Genomic DNA, 19,448 nt, shown 5'->3' with positions numbered 1-19,448 from the left:
ACAAGGACAGCTCCCGTAAACGTAAGCATACGGGCCAACCAAATGACCCAAGAAGAGTTTGGGACAAGAGGAGAGAAAGAGTGAGGATCAATATCGGTGTTGCATTTTCTAGATGGAGAGAGCTTTGTGACAAACTTCAACTAGAAAGAGATGCCGATCTCGCTTGTGTTTTACTCGACAGGTGAGTTGTTTTGATTCGTATCTTTACTGAAAACGCATGCTATTATAACGATCAACAAGATTAGTATTATAGGGAATACAAGCCAAACGCTGGCATCGCGTCTCTAGGCCCGCGCAAGGACGCATCTGATCCATAGTCTGATCGCATCTTTGCATTGACTTTGTATGTAATCTACTTGTGCAAATAGTTGAACTCGCGTTTGCTATGTACACGATTTTTTTAAATAAGTGGTAATCGTTTTCATATCATCTGATTGATGGCCATCAGTGGTTGGGTAGAAGACAACAAATCCCATCCTTCCACGCTCCTTCTTAGCGTCATCACACCACGCGATTGTTATTGATTTGGTAGTGCGCCCTCTAGTGGCAGGTCCTACAACCTGTACCTTTAATAAAGACTTAAACCAAACTCCTCAAAAGATTAATCTGTATTACAGCCAAATCTTTATCGACTACGCTCCTCTAATATAATTTACGGGCCTAGAACAGTCTCTGGACTTTGTCTGGTGGCTTCAGCTCTAAGAGCAACAAGCACATAAGTGGTTTTATACTGGGCATATTAAAAATGTTAAAAGTTCTCAAAGAACTCTCAAACAAACACCAGTTCCCAAAGACATCTCCAGGGATGGCCATAACTGTGGTAACAAACCCTGAAGCACACAGGACTTAGTTCACACACTCTACTATTTTTGTCATCTAAAGCCTCCTCTAGCATAGAGAGCATAGCCTTATAGATATTACTTCCGGTGGGGGGAAAAGAAGAAATCTTTATCAATAATGCAGGTTAAGTTGACTCAGTGGGACTTTTTGAAGAAGAGATGTTTGTCCAGTATCATGGAAACAGAGACAGGTCATTCCTGATTTGTTGGTGTTGTAGAGAGGTCTGTTTTATATTAGCCACCTCTCTTGAGACTTCTGGTTATTTAGCGCACTTACCCCTAATCAGATCCATACTCACCCCAGTAGGGGAGCCAGTTACCATATGAGCCCTATATAGTAATCAACAGCCTGTCAGGCTTATGGGAGGAAAGCAGGCTTCATGTGAACGGAGGAAGTCCCTCTTGGACTTTTGGACAGCTGTGAAAACCGATGGTTTGTCCTTTATGGGTTACTGAGAACTCTGAATCAAACTGTCTCTCACAGTAGCAATACAGTTCTGTCCAACCAACACACTGTAATATGCTATAGTTAGTAGCAAGCAGCCTTGTACTTAGCTACATTCTTCTTTTATTATATTTTATTTTGTATATAACCTCTGAAACCAGAAATCACATAAACCAGAAACTCATTCAGCTTTCCTTCATGTTATGATCTTAAATCTTTGCTCATGAATTTATGTTGCAAGGTCTAGTCCGGATGCAGCGGATACAAGAAGCATTAAATAGGGGTTTATCTTGGTTTAGAGCAAAAACTGGTTCCTACAAAGATAGATCTAGTGCCATGCCTTAAGGTTCCGAAAACTTCTCTCTTTTTGTCTGCGCTTCCTTTCAGGCTAAGCCAGATCAGAAAGAGATGCAACAATAAGAGGCATCCCTTCTTAGACATAATTTCATCTTGGTGTAGTGTCAAGCATCCGTTCTTCCATCTGCTCCTGAGGGTTGAGCATCGGGTTGTGTTTTAGTGCTTGTTATGGAAAGATAAATCTTAAGGTCAGAGTTTTAATTTGCTCCACTGGCAAAGTCCAAACAACTGCTCATGAAGATACTCACGTAAAGTGGATTTTATGTTACAGTATGTAGATGCAGGATGAAACTTAGATTTAACATCTTTCACACCCATCAAAATTTTCCCATCTACTGTGGGATTCGCTCTCATGTTGCTCAAGCAGATGTGAGTACATGAGTTTTAGATCATGCTTTGATGTGCAATGTTCTCCTACACCACCCACCGAAAACACTGATGTCCAAAGAAAAGAGACAGAAAGGGGCGTGAATGAAAGTCTGCACATGGTTACAACTTCAAATACAACTTATTTTTCATTAACGTCTAAACAAGTGTAGGTGCTCTAACCTCAAAACATAGTCATACGCCCAGAATCCTTATTAGGACAGCGGAGACTAGTCCAAAGCTATTATAAATCCTGATTAATCAGGTATGCACTGCCTCTGAACATGTGTTGAGGCCTGACCTCTGCCCTCTCACTAACCGCTGGCAGGAGTTGACATTCACATTTGCAGTAAAAACTCCTCAATTTTTGTTATCCATCCCCTTAGTCCATGAGAAAACTCCAGGAGGTTTATTAATCACAATATTGACATATTTCTTCATGCATTTCGGTATGGTCTGGCTTTCCTGCTCAAACGAGAATCTAGATTCTCTTAAAAAACAAATGCTCGCTATTGATCCTTGTCCAAAACAAACAATAAGCCTAAAGGCATAAAATATAGGATAGTCCTTCTCCAGGCAGTGATGCAAGAACAGGAGTGTTACAGCAGTTTCCATTTGCCAAAGCGAAAAAGAAAACATAATGGAGATTCTTCAAGCAGCATGAGACCAGGCCTTTTTGAAAATGTTCTGCTTCAGCTGGGTTTTGCTTGGATGGATAGAAATCCTTAGGAGGCAGTATGCAAGAACAGAAAAATCAAACACTTGTGCCTCTTCCCCAAAAGCAGCTAAACAAACCCCACAGACCGAACACAGTAGGGGTCGGTGTTCACTCAGTGCTTCGAACTAAATATTAGCAAAAACATCTTCAAACAAAGCAGAAAATATAATGGCTTAAAAGATGAGGTTAACTCTGAAAATAAACAATGTTTGGTGAGTTCCTTCCCACAGAGTCCACAGAAGCCTGGCTAAAATCGAATGGTACATAGATGATGCAGGAACAAAAATCCTATTCTGAGCCAACGGAGCAGTTAAAAAAAAAGAAGAATTGCACAATGACTTAAAGAAAAACATTGAACAGGTGGCATTTTAAAACTCTGGCCCAGGGATCCTCAAAAGCTACTCTTCAATCCACCATTCTAACAGATGTAAACAAAGGAAAATGCTCTCATTGGACAATTAACCTTGGTCTGCTGCAGTTCGTCTTAATAACAACATTATGCTTCATGTAACACAATATCAGGATCAATATCAGTGCAGTTTGTCCACAAACTCATGACAAATGAACATATCAGCCATATCAGGATGTTACCAGTTGAAATGTATCATGCAATGCTCACAGGAAACCTGAGAATAAACTCAGGTGATATCTGAAAGGGCATGTTCTTGCAGTGAGGACTCACGTTATTTTCACTCAGCAGCAGTTTCACTCGGGCGATTAAAAGGTGAGGTAAACCATGCATGCATTGATGTCATACTCGGATGATTAGTGACACATACAGTTACACTTCCCAGTGTTATGCATTCATTCATGGTTTCATAGGTGTCCTATGATTCACACAAACACAAAACAATGACATGACAAAGAATATCATAGCTTATAGAATATCCTAGGTTTCTGACCTTTGCAGCCTATTTCCTTGTTTTTTGCTTTCTTTTGTAAGAGTGCATCTTCTAATTAGACATATACTTCAGACTAAAGAAGCTCTTGACTACCTGCTTTTCCTCTCTACACTTACAGGGAGGCTGAAGGAGGCTCCAGTCTCTTGCAGTGAATAACCCCCAACCGAGAGGTGAACAGAGCACAGGGGTTTTTCACAGAAGTCCACCTTAGACACACACAATGCACTGTAAGTATGTGAATGGAGTGTCCTTCAGACTTACAAACTCTAGACTGTTTCTAGGATTTTTTTTTCTATTGTGTTGTCTCAAGAATGATAAATTGGGGGCTAATGAAGGTCATTTTGATAACAAAAACAATGATACATTAATAAAGACTTACATTTCGTCTTTTAACCTATGAATCTGTCAGCGGGAACATTTCTTATCTAAGCACATACTTTCCAGACTAGCATCACTAACTCCCCTAGTGCTGAAGACATTTGTGGTTACTTGATAGTTTTACAAGTCTAGCTCTCATATGAGGCCTTTTAGAATAAAAGGTATTTTGGATTCATTCAAAAATATTATACAATTGCAAATCCCTATTTATTTATATTGAGTTTTTTTTGCTCTAATGTCTCCTATCTGGCTCAGCTCCCAGTCCACATGGATCTGCTGACTGTTAAAAGATGATCTCAATGTTTAACACAAGCTTTATCTCTAACAATTATACTACCACCTATTGGACAGTTTTAGCACAACAGTAACAGGTATGCAGACTTGACATTTCCACAGCAGCTCAGTTTAGTAATGCAGGCTACAAGCACGAAAAGTATTTAGACACGTAAGCCACAGTCTAATTCTGTAATAATAGCTGGCATTATTTGTTTGCAAATGTTTTTTTTTCTTCTAATGCTATATGTGTGGCACTGCTCTAATGTCTAAGTACTCAGGGAAACCATGCATATATATTACTGACAGCTTCCCAGCCGCAGTGGTTGGATCATAATGAGCAAATGGCCATGTAAATAATTCAACAGGAGAACAAGACTGATAGTGATGGTGAGTGGAGGACAGTGATGTCATCTTATGGCAGGTGGTCATTTCCTCTGAAAGGCACATTTGTCATGGGGAGCATCACGTGGATCACAGCTCAAACAAACACCTACTGTATTTATATTTCAAAGCCTGGAGTTTAAGCAGATACGTGCAAAAGTGAGAGTAAATGATACGTGATAACATGCGACACCTCCTTTTTCAGCGTTAGGTTTTAATTAAAAATGAAATATGACTGACTCTCCAACTTATTTCAGAGAGAACTGGCGTGTTACAGAAGAATCCTGGTTATGTGGGTCAGGCTTCACTTTTTTGGTAAAAACATCTGTATGTTTACAAATTCTTTTGGTGTGTCTGCGTGACCGCATGTTTTGATTTAAGTATTAGAAAACATTGTTCTTAATGTGAGTACAACTACAAAAATGTAGTATGCGTGCACTCTTTCTTTGCTCAGAATGAGCTTAAGCTATCTGATTTGTTTAGGAGAGCCTGTGAAAGTCCCATGGTATCCACCTGAGAGGAAGCAAGAAAAGTGAGAAAAGGTCAAACTACGATGGGAACAACAAAGGTGAACACAGACCCACAAAAAAGTTATTCATCTCATTTCTGTTTATCGACCGACCACCCAGAGGTCACTTACCATCTGGTGCATATTGCGGACAAAAAATGGCAAGCTCTTTCTTTAATTATCAAGTTCTGGTCTGATTGTCTGTGTGCTACACAGTTCCACAGAATCGGCGTGCAAATGCTTTTACTAGTCTGCTGGGAGAACAAAATGTTATTTTTGCAAAGTAATACAAGCTACTACAAAGAACAACCTGCAGATACTGGATTTGGCGGTTTGACATGAGTTATCTGGAATAAATTCTGTACTGTTTTTGCTTAGTAATAGTCCCAATTGGATATCCCTGTGCATAACTGAGTGCCTGATTAATTGGCAGCTTACTTTTGGATAGACAGAAATTTGGATTACTGTCACACATGTGGGAGGTTCTAGACCAGGAACATTGCAAAAGGACAAGGCACAATCAGATAACTGACATAAACTGTACGCAGAGTAGAATAGAAAACAAACACTGTGACTCAACTAAACAAAGTGGAAAAGACAAAAAAAAGGTGAATGTTTCCTTTCCTGCTCCAAAAGCTCTTAGGAGTCTATCGGTCTTTGTGTTGACTGGGATGCGGCTTGCATGACATTAGCCCTAATAGGGATGAAGCCTGACCCAGAGAAAGCTGGAGAGAGAGAGAGATAGACTGAGAGGAGAAAGAGAGAGGAAGTGAGAGAATGAAAGGGCACATGAGGATAGAAGCTGGTGGATTTGAAGAGTCTGGGCCCAAAAAGAAAGAACTGGGACATGGAGAGGCCTGAATCTCCTGAGGCTTTCCAGAAAGCACACTGATTCTTTGAGAAGAGCCTCTGCCACTCTGCACGTACACCCAGAGCCTCTCCAGCCGCCTGGCTTCAGTGTGGGAGCAGAGAAGAAAGAGAATGAGGAAAAGAGAGACAGCGAGAAAGAGAGCAAGGCCAGGGAGGGAGGGTGTGAGGAAGGAAGGCAGAGAAAGGATGAAAGAGCGACATTTGTTGCTGTGCAGATGGGTGAAATTTCACGTCGCTGGCAGTGCGATATATCCCAGATTTCTGATCGAACAGGGGGCCGTGAATACACATTGTGGATATTATGAATACCATCATTCATGTTGTATCACTCCATCTGGATTCAGACAAACAGAGAAGTGTCTGAAAAGGCTTTTTCTGATGAATGAGGTCTGTGATGAGACACGGTTTGAGTTTGTATAGTAATGCTGTATGTAAAAAGCATTCGTTTACATGTTCAAATGCACATGCTAGTGTGGTCAAAGTGTGCGTTTGCAGAGCACTTAGGTCTGGTTTCAAACTAATTCAAGAAAAATGGAACTAATTGTGGTCTGTTTTCGCAACTGACTCACTTGAACTGAACTTATTCAGACAGCAAAACCTCTCTGTGCTAATTGAATCAGAGAGGTTTTTCAACTCTGGCAAAAACCAAGTCAGACAGTGCATGAGAACAATTATACAATCTACACTGATTTTTACTAGCTTCAGTTCAAACGATCCACAAACAGTGAGACGATGACAGTTAGCATTCATATCTAATCTTTCACAGGATAATTAGTCTATGAACACAGCACAGGAAAAGGACTGTCTGCATCAGCACTCCTATATTGTCTGTGACCTCTACATGGCTCTTCCTGAAGTCATGCTCATCACCCCCTGCATGTTTCAGTGGTGCTATCCTCCAGCGTGCACACACAACTTCTCACTGTGACACTGTATCAACATGGAGCCATTGTCCTCCATCTTTGTCTGTGGGGATGTCAGAAGCACTCTTTTCATCTTCTGAAAGTGATCTGATTTACTCCAATTTACTCCATCAGCTGCTATTTAGATAGTTCCATGTTGCATTTGAATATCAAAGCCCATGAGAAGGTGGCCAGACACTTTAAATGCCATTTTGCCCAACACTTTTGTTAGGGAATATGACCACTGAAGTGTTGATGACCAAATGAACGAGCTTGGAGAAACAAAGCATGCTTTTTGCAGCACGACAATCACATGCACACACACAAAATACAAGAAACCCCATTACTTTCTGAATCCAAAGATAGGCAAACTTTTGACTACTGCACTTGAATTCTGGGTCAAGTCCAAGATTTACAGATGTGTCAATATGGATAACATTACTGTTACGGACACAATAATATCCTCAGGACTCAGCACAGAACATTGACTGCCAAAAGTATTATTAAACAACAAACAACATTTCAGTCACAAATGGTTTTCAAAAGGCTCCTCTCACTGAAACAGCATTTGGGGTCCATGGAAAGGGTTTCCCACCATTTCCCTCACATTCTGCTCCCAAGATGTGATCTCACATGTGAAGTTAAAATCTCTGCCTGTGGTCTCTTCTATTTTTAAGACACTGTGCCCACTTTCAGGGATAAACTACATCACTTATATCTTTAAATCAAGAGGACAGACACAATAACAATCAGAGACCTTCGACTACGCCATAAGAGCTGTCTGATTGGCTGGTACAAGAAAGTACAAGAGGAGCCTATTATTCAACACACCACTAATTTTCCCGAAGCTGCCAGAAATTCAAAAGACCCACCAGATCCAAGGGGCACCAGTGTAAAGGCCAATAACTATCCGTGTTAATTAATGTGCTTGTTCACTACAGAAACGACCTTGTTAACATCTATTTCCATCAGTAGCATTGAGATATTTGCCAAGGAGCATGAATAAGGTGGTCTGGCATTCTCGTTTCCCTTAAAATTGAGACGAGATAAATGGGAAGGCTTTTTACGTAACTGTACAAACACATAAAAAGGCCTTCCTTTGTGAGGATACATGGAGTCAAACAAATCTGCAAGCCTTTTTAGCACCAACCACCGTCAAGATTGCATTTTCTTTCTCTTTTTAACTAACACAATTCAGCTAAAAAGAACAGTCAACAAAATAAAAACTTGATGTCATGTAACATCCACAGGCATAATCACACAATGACTCTTTGTGTTTTGCTAATCTGCATGTTTTCTGAAAGTCTGTTTACATAAGGGACATAGAGGGTAAGAAAATAATCTACTATCACGAAAAAAAAAAACACCTGCATCTCAAGCACTGTAAGAAAGAGCCAGGACATGTTGCTATGGCTATTTTTTTTTTTGCAAAGGCAGCTAGAAATTCTCACAACTTGTCTATATTGTTGTTTTACCAATTTCAAGTGTTTTAAACAAAACACCACTCATATCAACACAGATTATACACTTTTTTTACGGTCATTTTCCATCAAGAAGTGCAAACAAATTCAAGGTTATTTCCCTTTCTAAGTGCACAAATCAATGAATTTTACACACTGTGAAAATCTGAAAACATCTGGAAGAAAAACATTTCCAGACCACAAGTCCTCATAAATTTAGATTAAATTCTTGGCTCATAATTTAAACTTCCCTTTAAGTCCTACTTTTCTACCTGTCCTACTTTTCTACCTGAGTCTTGCTCTGGTAGATTCAAATGAATGTGATTTATGAAAAGGATTCATATTTAAAATGTATTCAATAAACATTCAGTGTGTAAGTGTGTAACAATCCAAGATTTTGTTATAAATTGATGGGAAATTCATTACGATAATGAAAGTTATCATGTAGATCAATTTTAAAGCGTCTAGATCAAACTTCATAGAAAGATAAAGTGGATTTACATCTTTTATTTAGATGCTGTGACATAAGTTAAACTCTAGTTATGCAGGTACAGTTTCATTTATATGCTAAGTTGGTAACAGTGACATGAGGAAAGTCGAAGATCAGTGTCTGATAGTAAGAAAACAAATCCACAAAGTGAACATTGTGAACAAACGGCAGTCAATATAAATCACAGCACAATGAAGATACCTTGTACAGTCAGTAAAGAATGACTGCATTCTTCCCCTTCGGTTGTTAATTTCTTTGATTTATCTTGCTTCTTGTGGAGCTAGTCAAGATAGTAGATAAGATATGTGATTGAGGCAAATGTCTGTTATGGTACAGCCGTTACAGAGCAGCCTCCACTGCATTCATGATAAGCATGAAGTCATAAACTGTTGCAAAATAAAATTAAAAACAGGCTGCACAAGGTTAGTTTAAAAGGGCTTAATTTTTTATCAAAAATGTAATCTTGTATCACAAGAGTGCTGTTACATTCATAAATTCATTAATTGTGTTCCACTAATTCATATATGCACACCTGTTGCTTAACACAATGACTGCAGAATATTATGTATCTCTACTAAATCTGGAGACATTTGAAAAAATGGCATGACAAATTTTTCCTTTCTCTTTGGAAGAAGAGAAGATCTGTAAAGTTTCAAATCCAAAGAGATATTTTTTATAAAAGTTATACATTATGTGGAAAATAATGTTTTTTTAACCTTAAACCGTACAGTTCCTCCTCATTTATCTCCAGGTCTCCTACCAGATCATAGCCCCACCCCCCCCCCCCCCCCCCCCTCCTTACCTGAAGGCCATGTACCAAAACCTAAATCCAACCCAACTCTCAACCGGTACAGTCACCTCAGAAAGCAGATGTTATGTCACATATCTGATTAACCTTATTTTCATATGGCGTTTCTCTCTTACGGTGTTACAGGTATCTGACACGTTACTCTGTGAATTCTGTGAAGCCCATCTACAAGACAGGGCTGAAGTAGTGTTAGAAGAGAATGAGTGTAGGACAACCCTCCCTGAAAAAAAAAAAAGTCAGATACAGCCCCAAACCACTGTACATAAAGCACTGATGGAAACAGCTGTTTACCCAATCTAAACAGTGACTTTCACGGGAAAGAGAGGATCTATGACCAAGGACTTTGTGTGGTGCCTCTGGCACAAAGAGACTGTGAGAGAACCAGTGTGCATTAAAACATCAAGATGCAAGTTCAGAGATCGCTGTAATGTAACTTTAGAGCTAAATGTTCAGCCCTTTGGCTTTCCATCATGTGATTTAAAGAAATGTTAAATTATTTTATTGCAAACGCATATTTTCAAATAAAAATCTTTACCTCACTTGCAGAAGTTTCTAAGTTTGTATGTGTTTGTGCAAGAGAAAACCCAAGGTACAATTTTGTCTGCCTTAAAGGTTAAAACACCAATGCAACTTCAACTTTCCAAGCATGCTGACATGTTTATGTTTTCTTGAAATTAAATAACAGAAAGAAAATTATAGTGCCAGTAAATCATACAGTTGATTACACATTAACACTTAGAGTGAGATTAAAGCTTTTTTCAATCTGTGGCAAAATGTGCTGTCTTCAAAAGTCCTTTTGGTCTCCCATGTAGATGTGCCCATGCTGAGGGGTCGGGGGAATGTGGAAGAAGGTGAGATCTAGCCAGAGCAAACTTTGTAATACACACACCATGCCGCCCAGCTCAAGCTGGAAGCACCATGACCCTATATGAAGAACACACAGTAAGCAAAAATGACAAGAAAAAGACTAGAATTATCCTACTTTGCAAGATCAAAGAGGAAAGAGAAGACGAAAAGCATTTTGTATAAACTGAACCTGAATTTTCAGTCTTTACACATAACAACCACTGACAGAATCCAGACTGTGATGGTGTGACAGATGCAAAGTAAAATCTGGAGAAGAAAGTCGTGTGACAGAGTTGGCTCCATTATGGATGACTATTATCGCAGTGGTGTATAAAGAAGAGGCGCTTTGGGGTCTTTCTGTTTGGGTGGCCCCTGTATCCAGCTGCTGGCATTGGCTTGCACCCAGTACAGCAAAGTTCAATGCCAATGAAGTCTGTTTGAATTGCAGCACTGAAAATTAACTGCTAGGAAAAGAAATGATGTGAAGTGTGGCCAAGTATGGTGTCCTATACTTGGAATTTGTGATCTGCATTTAACCCAGCAGTGAATAGTGAACCAACACGCCCACACAAACCATGAACACACACCTGGAGCAGTGGGCAGCCAATGCTGCGGCACATGGGGAGCAGTTGAGGGTTCGGAGCCTTGCTCAAGAGTCTCACCTCAGTTGTGGTATTGAAGGTGGAGAGAGCGCTGGATATTCACTTTCCCCACCTACAACCCATGACCTCCGGGTTACAAGTCTAACTTTCTATCCATTAGGCCACGCTCTGTGCCCTGCCCTGCCCTGCGCTAACAGCTAACAATGTTTAACCTAAAATACTCAACGTTCACTGTGACATCATTATGACTCCAAATATTTATAGGCAGCATAAATATATGAAATATATGATACATCGCTCACTATTTAAAAAAGCTTTTGAAGATAATATGCAGTAATTCGGTTTTCTCGTCTGAAAGATACAATATTAAATACGACTGGCAAATCAAACAAGTTGCTACCATCAACACTGAACGAAACCATTTCCCTCCATTTCTTACAGTGATATTTGGCTTAAAAGTCATGCGGTTATACAATATTTTCTGCCTTTCCAAGTTCTTGGGAAATCTCCCTACTTTTTCCTAGTCCTGGCCACATTCAAGGAAACCTGAGTGAAGCTGAAGGGGGGTGGCGGTCAGTATCACCACCCATTCCCAGTATCCCCCTACCCACTATCTGAAGCGTCCAGATGAACCTGTTCACCTCTGCCAATTTTTGAAAGGGGATTGGTTTTTTCCACCTGATTGGTCAACTGTTACGCAGGGTGGGTAAATGCCCTCTGTTGGAGACCTGCTCTACTTTTTCAGGCAAAACAAATCAAACTAGCCTAGTGTTGCCTGAGGTTAGAGGCCATCCCTTAGAGAGAGAAATAAGAACAAATCACCTCCTTTAATGAAACAGCTGAGATGTTTCTACCACACTTAAAGTCTGGGCATGTGTCCAGTAAGTTGACTGTGCCTTCAGACTCTACTGAGAAACAACAAAGAGGCATTTGCCTTCTAAATCAGAGTCCGATAACAATATTCCCAGTGAGGAAATGCTCAAATTTACATAGTCTCTGAATGAGTCATTGACTTTCGTCTTCCATCTATTCACTTCAAGGTCAAATTCAACAGGAAGGTCACTCTTAATTTTGCAATAAACGCTCTTATGCAAGAGTAACAAACCACGTTTTCAGTAAATGTCAAGGCTCAAAGTGATGCTCTATGGCTTCGCTTGGTATGTTAAACAGGTCAGATTCCATCTGGTTAAGATTCAGGATCAGCAGAACAAGATATTCCTTGAGGAACTTGATGTTAACCAATCAGTAGTGGTCTGTAGCCTGTAGGAAAGCGATGGGTAATGCTTCATGAAGCATGCGTGATGAATACCTTTCAGCAAGTTTATGTCTGACTTGAATTTGTGGGGAACAACAACAGACGAATAGCTTTCTGAATACTGTTTTGTTAGTTCACTCCCAGCTGACTAACATGGCAGGAGACCCACTAAGACACACCAACATATACGAATGGGAGATTTATCGTTGTCATAGAAAATGGCAATCCAAAACGCATCTTCCCAGAAAGAAAAAAGAACAAAGGGATCATAGTTTGCAGAACAACACCCCAGATGTCTCCTTGGCTTTCGCTTGGCCTTAGGGAGCTGCCAAATCATATCTGTCATTAACCCAGGGAAATCCAGCTACGGGGATCATGGGATGCCTTGCAGAAGGATTTTTACACCCTCCTCATGTTTCCCACCACTATTAAGACTTCCTAAATGCAATTTGCATGTCAGCATCATTTTTTGGAAAGTATGGTGGTGTTAACAGGTGTTGTTCACCTTTGAATTATAATGTCTAAAGCAAAATAAGCGTCCGACTTCATTGCAAACATTTCATTACAAGACTAGAGGGAGGGAGCTGGAGACTCCCACAGTACCTTCAGAAACAGTATTGTGACTGGAAATAAAACCACATCAAGAATAAAGCATCATGGAAGAACGGTAATGAAAGATCATTCCTTTTAATTACCTTTGGGAACATACTCGCTCAAAGGATCTAGAAAGTCAAGGGTTCAGGTGAGACATTTCCAAGATGGACTTCTTTTTCAGGTGAACCGGTTCACGGAAGTGCAGATAGTTATGCAGTTTCACAGACTCAATGGGATCTATTCTAGACCTGCGATCAAGTGTAGGGTGACCAATACGTCCTCTTTTTCCTGGATATTTCTAAATTGCCTAAAATCTTCAGGGTTTTCCTATTGTTCTTCCTATTGTAGATAACTGACCAGTCATGGTGAGCAAGAACGTGGGATCTTACAGAGAATGGTCAAAGCAATACAATTGCTCATACTGTACACGTAATGTATGAGGACTGTCAAGAGCACATCAATTGATAAACAAAGACAAGACCCGGACATTTTTGGACTTATGGTCACACTAATCATGTGTTAAAATTTTAAACAGATTTGACCGGGTCTGACAATTCTAATAAATGACAACATAAGATGAACTGAGGACTGATTACAAGAAAGTGTCTTCAGAAAACTGAAATGGATTTCATTTTACCAGGAAATGGAAACATACAGACTTTAGTTTTATACTCACACAGCTGCATCTGATTGCTGGTGGAGAACATATACAAACACTTGTGAACTGCTAAGAGTTTGGCTGTAAGCATACTGTACCTCCAAAGCTTCGTTTTGTCTGCACGTTGCCGCAGGGGCTCTTATGCACCACGTGGCACCACAGGCGCATCTTTAGCGATGTTTGACACGGTCATTGCCAATCTACTTGCCTCGTTCACTTTCACCTGCAGAAACAGAGGCATGTTAACCTCTTCATAAACATTCAACAAGCCTCCTGCCATCTACTATTTTCACTCCATTATAAACCATGAATAAACAGAAAACAGAGTAAATAATAACAGTTGTTTTACATCCAAACATTACCACAGACACATAAACATAACATTCATTTTGTGTGTGTTTCCGATTTTTCTTGAAATGTTTAGACTCTTTGATTGCTAAAAATGTAAGACTGGTCAACAAAGCAAGATCTGTATTTTATAAAGACAAACACACTACAATTCTTAAGTGCAGATATATGAATCAAAGAAGATGGGCTTTTGTTCATTTTCTTTCATCTACTTTCCTATTTCCAGAATGCTGCATGCTCGTTATAGTCCCATCTGTGTCGTGTAACCCAAACCCCCCTCCTCTCACCGTGACCCCTTCCTGTGTGCTTGTACTCATGGGACGGTTCGCCTGTGAATCGCCCCTGTACTGCTAATGCCACATCTGCAATCATGGACTCAGAGGCTGGGGGAGCAGGTGCCAATCCATGCAGTTTAAACTGTTTAATGATCAAAAAATTATACAAATTAATTTGAGACAGAACATGTTTTATCACTCACTAACAAAATTAAACATATTGGTATTGAATATCACAGTTTTAAATTGGATTTACACAAAAATAATATAATTCCAACAGAAAAGACTAATTCAAACAATAATAGTTTATTTCATTGCAAAATACATTTCTTATCCTGTCATATTTTTCTGGGACTAATTTAGTAAACAAGCACTTATTTAAACAAGCAAAATGATTTCCTACCTGTACAGAGTCTTTCTGTTCTTCATTTCATCCTCTTCAACTCCTTGAGCAATGAAATAGACACATTTTAGCCCAAAATCTTTCCCCAAAACAAAACCCGGCTGAATTCATAGTTTCTCTTGAGAATGACCAGCGAGGTGTGAAGAGCGGCTCTGTGCTCACCCTTACCGGCGGCTAAATCCAACGAGAAAGCATAAATGAAAGACTTTGAATAATATCATTCATTCATTCACTTACCATAATGAAAATTTGGGGTTAATTGTCAAAATAATTAAGGCACAATGCAAATAATTATAGATAGATAAACAGACAGATAGATTTCATGGAGATAGATAGATAGATAGATAGATAGATAGATAGATAGATAGATAGATAGATAGATAGATAGATAGATAGATAGATAGATAGATAGATAGATAGATAGATAAAAAATATTTCCCCCATTTGGGATGAAATATGAGTTTTCTAATGCCTGTGCAAAGCTGTAATCATACTTACCTCTCCACTTCTGTTTGTCATCATCTTAAACTGCCACACACAGCCTCTGTCGTCACACACATAAACACACTAATGTGTTCTCAACGGGCAGCTGACTTCTTCTGTCAGCTGCGGATGCTGTTAACAGCACTAGTTCACACATACAGTGTGTGAAGCTGCTGGTATCACGCAGAGGGCATTAGGTCAGACTGAACATACATCCTGCCAGCTGTGTCACATGTCTCTCTCAGTAGACGAGGAACCACTGTCATCTGTGCAGACATGGAACTAAATTAAATCTCTTGACATCATCATGACCCCAACTGCTAAAAAAAGGAATAAAATATTTTTTTATATATATATATATATATATATAAAAAAAAATATATATATATATATATATATATATATATATATATATATACGCACACACATTTGTTTTTGTGAAAAGTGGCCTTTATTGGCATTGATGGTTCAATGAATAACCTCCATGAAAACTTTCCATTGCACAAAAGTTTCTTAATTTTGTTTTTTTTCTCAATGTTCTTCATAGTAAGAAAAGATATCTTGGGTTTTGAAAATCCCTATGTAACCTTTATTTTTAAGAGCATACGTCTACTCTACAGCATAAGCTTTATCCTGCATGGTCAAACCAAGCAGCATCCGTTACAGGTGTCAAGTGTTTAGCACTGCAGCGCTCTTAAAGCAGGTCCCTGTGAGCGCTAGCAGGCTCATGTGTCTGCACTGCTGTGGGATGTGCTTCAGCGCTGTCGAGGAGCAGGTAGCCACAAGGACTCTGTTGAGTTAGCGACTCACGGGAACAACACGTGCACAGACGGCCGGCCGGCCTCATTCACAGGAGATTAGTGGCCACAACATCACACCCGACTCTGAAAGCCTCTGAAAGAGCGCCACCAGAGGAAGGAGAGCATGAGGAGGAGAGGAAGAGGGCGGGAAGGAAGTAATGCTGTCTGTATTTCACATCTTTGGACAGATTTGTCTCATGCTTGTCTCGGCTGGTAGAACTCAACATGACTTATTGAGAAAAAACATAAGACCTTATATGCGCACTAACTTATGTTTAGGTTTTCCCTGCTTGACCCAACTTTGACATACAGTGTTGGGTATAATGTATTATTAATTAATAATAATAATTTAATTACTTTTCCCATGAATAAGTAAGGGATTATTCTTTTTTTTCTGTAATTTGATTACAGTTATGCGATTAAATACTTTATAGACTATAGAAATTCTATATAAAAAATATTGGATTTAACATCAAAATGTAACATCTACTATGACAAAGTAAGCATTTAATTATTTTTTTTATTGAATATGCTTTTGTCATTTTTATTAGTTTTTTTTTTTTTTTTTTTTTTTTTTAAATAGGTAAACTTATATTCGGTTAGTTGCCAAGGCATAATTTCTCTTTTTTGTTTATGCTTTTTAAATTAAAATAGATTTTTAAAATTGAATATTTTTTATTATTTGGTTTTATTTCACTTAATGTTCCATTTAACATTGCTATAGCAGAAATACTCTGCTTACAAATACATCTTTTATGATTAATTTTTGTACATTATTTTAGACACTTCATAAATACACTCAAAAATACATATAGATTTTTTTTACGGATGAGTGCCTTTTCTGTTTGTATATGGATACTTCCTTACTCTTTAACTTACTCTTCCATCTCTGGAACAAAACTGTATGTTTTGCAAAATACTGAAATCCCTCTTTTTACTACAGTGAAAACGAATGAGGTTGTCAAGCTCCACAAGATGCATAACAGTACTTACATGAATTACTGTACATGTGCACTGCATGTCTGCTGATAACATACTTGACATATTTCAGTATAATTAACCAGAAATATGATTCAAGCTCAAATAAATTTTCAATTTAAGTATGTTCCACACAATTTCCTCATCCAGTTTCTTCCACAGAAGAAAGTCAGCCACACTGAACGACACGATGCTGAGTAAACGATGACAGAATTTCCCCTCAAGCTAGAGATGTAGAGTTACAGACTGCAGATTTCCTGCTCCCTTAGATTCTGTTGACAATCAGATAACAGAGCAAAAGTCCTAATCTGGGAATTTTCCCTCCAATTCTTCAGTTTCATTACTCATTTTTCTGTGTCTCAATTTCTTCCCGGAGTAAACTCTGCAAACCTTAAGAGACATCTGGCAAGGAAACAAAACTTTGCTATTAGTTTTCCCTTAAAAGTTGTGTCTGGGTGAAGTGGAATAAGTTTACCCCCATGGCTTGGCGAGGGTCTATTACTCTCGGCTCTGAGAACGGTACCTTACAGACCACCGGCATTGCCATGGGAATAATCCCCGCGAACAAAAGGGAGGGATCAGCAGGGGAAATCAATGCTGTCGGTCTTTGTGGTTGGCTGGCACAGAGATCAGTCATACGTACTCTGGGTCATCAGGTCAGAGGATTCAATCACGGCATCAGAAAAGAGTGCAGACCATCTGAAAAGAGAAGAGAAGGAGGGAGGAGAGGAGAAAACATCTTCGTCTGTGTTACTGGAGGGATGAATTATCTTTGGAGTATTTCGAGGCACCATATACAAGTACAACGATAATTGGTTCCTATAGTTTGAAAAACCAAACGCAGCTGGAGACGAGCCATTCAGTGTGTGTGTGTGTGTGTTTCTCTGTGTGAGAGTGAGTGTTCAATCATGTGATGTGAGTTACATGACAGAATTCACATAATTTCCAGAATCCAAGATTTAAAAAAAAACAAAAAAAAAACTCTCTTTAAAAATCTATTTGTGTGTGCTTATTGTTTGTTTTTCTCTGTGCAAATGATCATGATAATTCCAGAGCATTTGTAAGCTTGCTCACCAGTGGATCCTCTGCAGTGAATGGGTGCCGTCAGAATCAGAGTGCAAACTGCTGATAAAAACATCACAATGATCCACAAGTAAGCCACACCACTCCAGTTTATCAATTAATATCTTGTGAAGTGAAAGACGTGTGTTTGTAAGAATCAAATCCATAATTAAGGCATATCAACTTTAAACTGTCACTTCTGACCAGAGTCTATAATTCATAATAATCCTTTCCTTCTGAGAAAAAGTCCATTCACTATTATTTTCTCACATCAAAATCCACCAACATAGTTGTTTTGGACTATTTTTGCTTATAAAAGGTGTTTGATCTGTGCAGATTTTCTCTCCTGATTCAGACGAGATTCATTTTCCATTTGAGAAAGCACTATTATGAATAGAGGACTCATATTTTGTCCAGAAGCAATGGTTTGGAGTTAAAATAAATGAAGGATTTGTTTATTAAAAATGTACAGCTTTTTACTTTACATGACATTGCTTGTGGATTACTGTGATGTTTTTATCAGCTGTTTGGACTCCTATTCTGACGGCACCCATTCACTTCAGTGGATCCATTGGTGAGAAAGTGATGTCATGCTACATTTCTCCAAATCTTTTCCAATGAAGAAACTCAATTACAGTACATCTTGGATGAGTACATTTTCAGCAATTATTTTGGTGAACTATTCCTTTAAGGTATCATTCTCAAACAGCAAAGAACAAGTTACATTAATAAAGTTTATATTTAGTGATTAAGTGTTAGAAATTCATTTAAATCCATATGCAGAAGCATGATAAATAATACTGCTAACGTTTGCCTTAACAAGCAAAACTAATATAAGAAACAGTTTATTTACTTAGTTTTTAAAGGTACAGTAAGGTTTTTCTGGATTTGTTACAGCTGCCAACACTTAATACAGCATAACTAGAATGCTTCATTTGTTTGGCAGTTTTGCCACCCTGAGACCCCCAGCAAACACCATTCAGTGAAACCTGATCTGGGATTTCAGTCCATTTAAAGAAATACAGAAATGCTTTATTTGACTCACATGCATCATTTGTCTCAGGCTGCATATGGGCATTTGTGTCATTAGGACCGTGAAGCCTTCAGAGTGTTTATTGTGGTGTCAAACACTGTAAATACTGTTATTTCTGGCTCCCACAGAATGAAATGAAGTATATGACTGTGCATATGGTTTACAGTAACACCAAACATGTGACCTCTACACAGTATTGTGTATTAAATATGAGATCCATCCTACTAAAATACAAACATACCAAAGAAAAAAAATCTTAAAAAGTTACAGTTTACATGTTTTGTGCAATAAAATATTTGGAAACCTAAACATGAACCCAATGAACCACCTGGCACCAATAAGAAATAACAAGAATACCAAAGTAATACCACATCTTTTGTTTCCTTGTAGTACCTGTTATATATATATATA

At 38.7% G+C, this 19,448-nt stretch overlaps 1 pseudogene; it reads right to left on the bottom strand.

The window, feature by feature from the left end:
* Positions 1-10,008: 10,008 nt before the first annotated feature.
* On the bottom strand, positions 10,009-16,191 carry LOC127956575 (radial spoke head protein 9 homolog; annotated as a pseudogene).
* Between the last annotated feature and the right edge of the window lie 3,257 nt (positions 16,192-19,448).

Source organism: Carassius gibelio, chromosome B4 (genome assembly GCF_023724105.1).
Source record: "Carassius gibelio isolate Cgi1373 ecotype wild population from Czech Republic chromosome B4, carGib1.2-hapl.c, whole genome shotgun sequence".
In the NCBI taxonomy this organism is placed as follows: domain Eukaryota; kingdom Metazoa; phylum Chordata; class Actinopteri; order Cypriniformes; family Cyprinidae; genus Carassius; species Carassius gibelio.
The sequence above is the reverse complement of the archived record's forward strand: the minus strand, read 5'-3'. Positions and strand labels throughout refer to the sequence as shown.